Raw genomic sequence first — 6233 nt, forward strand, 5'->3', positions numbered from 1 at the left:
AGTCTGTGGAGTCTGTGTCCAAACCTTTGGTAGTGACCCATGGATGAAGGTGGCATAGAAGAGGCAACAGAAATTGCATCTTGTGATAATGATGATAATAAGCTTGTGTGTACATTTTGATCTTGATCCTCAGGAAATTTTTTTTCCTAGGATGTCCCCTAACTGTCCGTCCAACATGCCTCACTTGTTCAGAAATATCATCTCCGATATTTGAAACGTCCCACATTCCAGAAAGGAATCAAAGCAGGAGCCCTCTTCTGCTTTTTGGACATAAGGTTTATATGAGAATGTGTAGCCATGAGCAACAGCAGCAAGGAACATCTCAATACAGGTAATAAGGTCCTGGAGTCCGGTGGCATGGCTTCTATAGTTTGTCATTCCCATGTATGCTTTTCAGAAATAGTATCAACTTTTATAAACAAAGCAATAATTACTGCTTGCCAAAAAGAAACAGAACCCAAAAGAAATTTGCCAATAGGTTGGACTGGACTCAGTTCTTCCTTTAGTACTTTATAAAACAGCAGGAGACATTTATGGCAAACAATTGTGACATATTATTTATTATAACCAAATAAGTCCAAGCATTTGAAAAGCTGAATTTTCCTTCATCATATATACCAAGAAGCTCACAGATTAAAGCAAAGATGGTGGTGAATGGTCTGACACCTGTGTACTGCAGTACACCCAGTTTGTACCTAAATAGCAACACTTCTTGGCCATGATAGACACCAACATGAAGGTGGAAAATATTTCTGCTGATCTTTGGCTTCAAGGATTCATACCAGATCTGGATATGGGTTAGTTAAATAATCAGCAAGGAATCCCATAAAGTTGTAAATTCTCTGCAGGTAATCACATATAGTGCAATGCTGGGATATTTTAAAGCTATCCAACTACCTGAACTGTATATGGTTACCATCCAAAGAATTATTATTAGATTTTGTGGTTCAGATTGTGTATAACACAGTAGGTGTTGCAATAGCACCCATGGCGATCTAGGTACAGTCAACAGCAACAAGATTCCAGCAATAAACCAAGCCTTGGTATGTATTCCAACATCCAGTTTCTGTAATTCCCACATGCACAGGGGAATCGTAATGACTATATGGACACCAGGCAGATGACCACAGCTAAAGGTTGAGTCCACTGTCTCCAATTCCTACACATACATGTGCAAGGCATGTTTTTGCATAAATCAGATCGGCATAGCGAGGAAAAACAGCTCAAAAGAGATTATGTAATGCGGAGCCCTATTCTGTGGTTGTTTGTCAATTTGCATACTAGGGAGAAAGAGCTGTTAGGTGACTTCACCAACAGCTCCAGCACCTCCTGGGCTGGCGCTGTGCTTTGTGCTGCTCCTGATGCAACTGTGGCTGCTGTGGATGCTACCACCGAGCAGTGCAGGCAATATCTTTTCTTCCCCAACCCTCATTTACTGGCTCTGCTACGGTGGAAACCCCTGGCGGAGCCTCTGCCCTCACTTGGGGATAACCCAGAGTTCCACTTGCACAGTGGCCTGGAGCAGAGCGGCGCCCACCAGGGCCCTGCATACTCCTGTTCTGCATGCTTCTTCTTTTCTTTGGGAATCGAGCTTCCTCGATGCATGTCTTCACCCCATTTTGAAGGTAGACACAGCCTTAGCCATGGATCAAAATTTTGAGGACTAAGATGTTTGAGTAGTATATATCAGTTTTGTCATTGTAATCTTCTTAATTTTTATTTTTTACATTTTCTTCTCTCCCTTACCAGTTTCCCTCAACTCTCTTTCTCCCTTTCCTGCTGCTGTCAGCCAATCTCTATTGATCTCCCTTAAAATTTTTTACTCTATTTTCTCTCCTCCTCTCTCATAATCATCACATCAGACATCACTTCTGTTCTATCCTTGTTCACCACATGAAATTGTAAAACCTTTTGTAAACTTACTGTTTTTACCATTGCAATAACTAACTGACCGTATCATTTCTGATTATTGTGACAGTCAACATTGTAGATTTCATGGCAAGAGCTATTTGGTTTAATGCTGCATCAGTTGTTGTTATTATCTGTCTCTCCCCTTAATGGTAAGGTACTGGAAACCTTCAGGGACACTACAAGCCCACAGGACAGAAACTCTACTGCCTCAAAACAAACTGTTAGATGGGTAGACACACAAAAATCAAGGGAATAAATCACCCCAAAAAACCAAAATACTTTGATATCAGAGACTATCAATACCCCAGTGGAAAAAATGTCAGAGAAGGAGATTAGAATATTCATACTTAAATTGATCTGTGAGGTAAAGGATGGTTTAAGGGAGAAAAAAAAAAACAGAAAGCAAAAGATCACTTAAATGACATAGAGATTCTGGAAAAATAACTAAGGAAAAATCTTTAAACTGAAGAAATCAACACACCAAATTAAAAATTCATTGGAAAGCATCAACAGCAGATAGACCAGTTGTAAGACAGAGTTTCAGACAATGAAGAAAAATATATAATCTTGAAAATAAACTTGATCATGGAGAAAATGTTAAGAGACTATGAAAAGAACTTCCAAGAAATATGGGATAACAGTAAAAAATCAAACTCAGATTTATGGGATAAAAGAAAGCTTGGAGATACAAACCAAAGGAATGCTCCATGTGCTCCTGAGAAGTAGGTAAATTTAGTCATTGATGGATAAATATTCTAAAGATGTCTGTTAGGTTCACATTATTAATCATAGTTTTTAGTTCTGTAGAATCTGGATGTCTATCTAGTGGTGAGACAGTTGTGTTACAGTCACCCAGTATTATTGTATTCTGGTCTATTTGATACTTATTATTGAGAATGGTTTGCTTTATGTATGTAGATGCACCATTGTTTGGGGCATGAATATTTATAAACATTATATCTTGTTGCATGATTCCCTCAATCATATGAAGTGAACTTCTGTGTCTCTTCGGATTAATTTTAACTTGAAATCCATTTTGTCTGATAGGAGAATAATTGCTCCTGCTTATTTAAGAGTACCATTTGCATGGGATTTTTCCCCTATCCTTTCACCTTCAGTTTGTGGATGTCTTCGCCTGTGAGGTGAGTCTCTTGCAAACAACGTATCGTTGGGTCTTGTTTTTTATTTTTATCTAATCTGCCAACCTGTGTCTCTTTTTCTTTAAATTTGTGTTATTTTTTAGTTGTAGATGGACACAATACCTTTATCTTATTTATTTACTTTTATGTGGTGCTGAGGATCAAATTCAGGACCTTACACGTGCTAGGTGAATGCTGTACCGCTAAGCCACAACCCAAGCCCCAAACTTTGTCTTTTGATTGAAGAGTTTAGACCATTTATATTCCATGTTATTATAGAGAGTTGCTCTTAAATTTGTGCCATTATGATGTATCTGTAATGTTTAAATCAGACTTTATTCTCATTTAATTGACTATTCTTCTAGTGTAGTTCACCCCTGTGCTGATTTTCAATTTTTATTTTTCCTTTCTTTTTCATGAAATATTTCACTGAGTATGTTTCATAGTGCAGGTTTTCTGGTTATGAATACTTTTAGCTTCTGTTTATCATGGAAGGGTTTTATTTCATCTTCAATTCTATGTTTTTGTACCAGGGATTGTACCCAGGGGTGCTTAACCACTGAGCTATGGTGGTTTTTTTTTTATGTTTTGAGACAGGGTCTTGCTAAGTTGCTTAGGGCCTTGCTAAGTTGCTGAGGTTGACTTTGAACTTACAATCTTCCTGGGTCAGCCTCTTGAATTACTGGGATTACAGGCATGTGCCACCACACGTAGCCCTGGCCACTGATTTGCAGTGATCTGTGAGGAGACACCAAGGGTTTGCTCAACAGGTACATCCACTCACACTGAGGGTTACAAAGAAGATCCATGGCTCAGAGAGAAAGGGGAAGAGGGGGAAATATGTATGTCTGGCTTCTTTTTTTTTCCCAAGTGGTCAAGGCTCACCCATGGGCAGTTAATGCCCCAGAACTTCTGCTTTTTTCCATGTAGTCTCTCCTCAGAGGCTGCTCAGGAATCATATCTAAAGCCTTATTTCATACTGATATATTTATATCCAAAAATGAAGTTCAGGTTCATGCAGTGGTTGGGCAAGGATCCAAGAGAGCTAACAGTGACTGCCAGCATCTTAAGGCCTGGCTGAGGCTAGTGGACTTCTAGCACATTCTATTGGTCAAGGCAAGTCACAGGTCAGTCCAGATTCCAGGTTCATGGAAGCAGACTCTACCTCTCAGATAGAAGCTGCAGAGGCACCTTGTAAAGGGTCTGGATCCCAAGAAGGAATCTAGTAAGAAGTTAGCCAGGACAGAAGAGTGAGAGGAGGCCCAGTATTTTAGCAAAATGCTCCTGCTTCACCAGAGCTAAAGCTTAGAGGGACTAAAGCAAAGACAAAGGCTGGATCTAGAAGGCTCTTGGATGCCAGGCTAGGGCACTTGGATTTTTCTTGGAAGGTATCAGAGAAACACAAAGAAGAGGGAGATGAACATGAATTCATTTTTGAAAGACCTTTTTATTTGGATATAGAGAACAGTGCAGCCTAGGCAGGACCAGAGGTTGGAGGTTTCATGGTCTGCAGTTAAGGAAAGGAGATAAATCCATGTATTCAGAGAAGTGAATGAATTCCACATTGGCTTGGGCTGATTGAAAAATATACTTCTCGTTCAGTTCAATACCAGGCGTATTTTCACAATTTTGTTATCCTCAGTCACCTAAAAAAAGAAACAGAGTAATTAATGACCCCCTGCCAACCCTCAAAGGATGGACTTGTGTGCTCCTGGTGCTGTCAAACACAGTCCAGCTTCAAGGTATGTTTGAGTGGTTTCAACAGGCCTGGTACCTACCCTATGAGTGGAAATTCTGAGGTGGGTGTTGTTGGACCAGGGGCTCTTAATGTCACCACTTTGTGCTTGGCCCATCTTGAGAGCTGGTTTGATGTGATCTAGCTACAGAAAACTGCTCAGATCAAACAGTTTTGCAAGAGTCTGACACATAAAAATCCAGAATGCTACTTTATGTTCAATGGAAAATATGGACTAGATAGGAAATGTACAATCACTCCTCAGGGTCTTCTTTCCCAATAAGCAAAGCTACACAGAATGCTGAATGAACATCAAGGTGCTTAATAACTTCATCTCCTGAGCCTCAGTTTCCATGTCTGGAAGGTGAGAGTAATAACCCCTTTCTCCCATGAGTTGTTACAAGGACTAAACAAAATAACACGAAACACACATAGCACATGGATGTGAATATATATATTCAGTGAGCCTAAGAATTAATTGCTGAAATACGTTTTAAACTGAGTACAGTATGAATAATTTTATAATCAACAACACTATAAATAGCCATGTCAGATATGTACATTCTTGACAATCAGATCTAATTAATTCAGAAGTCATAAAAATTGGAAACTGGCCAAGGTGAATCCTGAAGTACCTGATAAAGATAATACATAAGAAATAAAAGTTGATCAAAAACTCACCTGTAAAACCCTCCTTGAGGTAGTGTTTGGCTTGGTGTTGTTTGTATGGCCTCGCCTGGTTTTCTGGTAAGTCCCTGGAAAACATTAAAAGAATCATCTCTTGAGGTGACTTCCACTGTCGATTTTGCAATTTACTGTCTTTGTCTGCTTTAGCTATTCAGGTCAAGGTCATCTCCCAATTAACAGTGCCTCCTGATACTGTTTACAGCACAAAGTAGTGATTTGGTTTCAGGCCTTTTTCAGTTTGAAAGATTTCTTCTCACCATGCTTTCATTTATCCAGAATGTTTTCCCAGGGAAGCTTCATTACATTTAACTGCTCTTTCTGAGTTTTGTTGTTTTCTCTGGATCATTCTGTGTTTTTCTAGAGATGAGAGAGAAGCTTGTTAGAGGGTTGTGTTTAACGTCCCAGGAAAAATGAGTGCAGAGTAAAACTGAGTCTGAAAAGAGTCCAGGGGAAGGAAAGCCTTTGGCAAAATTCTAACTTCTCTGTCAAACAAGAACAACATACTGTGTTCACTGACGCTAAAGTAAAGCCCAAAGAAACGTTATCAACACTAGACCTAGGTGATAATCTCCTGCTGCGCCCCTCCCCTGACTCAGGCAATGGCAAGGCCCTACTGAGGTGGATGGCAGTGAGGAACGCAGTATGTTTCTGGGAATGGGATGGTTTGTTTTTGTATTCCTTTAATAAGTATAGTTGAGATTTCTCATATGACCATTAAGTATGAAGGAAAAAACATGACTTTCCCAATTAATGCAACTACT

General features: G+C 39.5%; 1 long non-coding RNA gene across 1 annotated transcript; it reads right to left on the reverse strand.

Annotated features, from left to right (window-relative positions):
• Positions 1-4477: 4477 nt before the first annotated feature.
• LOC120888449 (uncharacterized) lies at positions 4478-5717 on the reverse strand. The gene is made up of 2 exons (XR_005732097.2): positions 5467-5717; positions 4478-4696 (listed from the first exon to the last, which is right to left on the reverse strand). It is a non-coding gene; the product is annotated as an uncharacterized LOC120888449 (long non-coding RNA).
• Between the last annotated feature and the right edge of the window lie 516 nt (positions 5718-6233).

The sequence above is a fragment of the Ictidomys tridecemlineatus genome, chromosome 6, assembly GCF_052094955.1.
Source record: "Ictidomys tridecemlineatus isolate mIctTri1 chromosome 6, mIctTri1.hap1, whole genome shotgun sequence".
NCBI lineage: Eukaryota > Metazoa > Chordata > Mammalia > Rodentia > Sciuridae > Ictidomys > Ictidomys tridecemlineatus.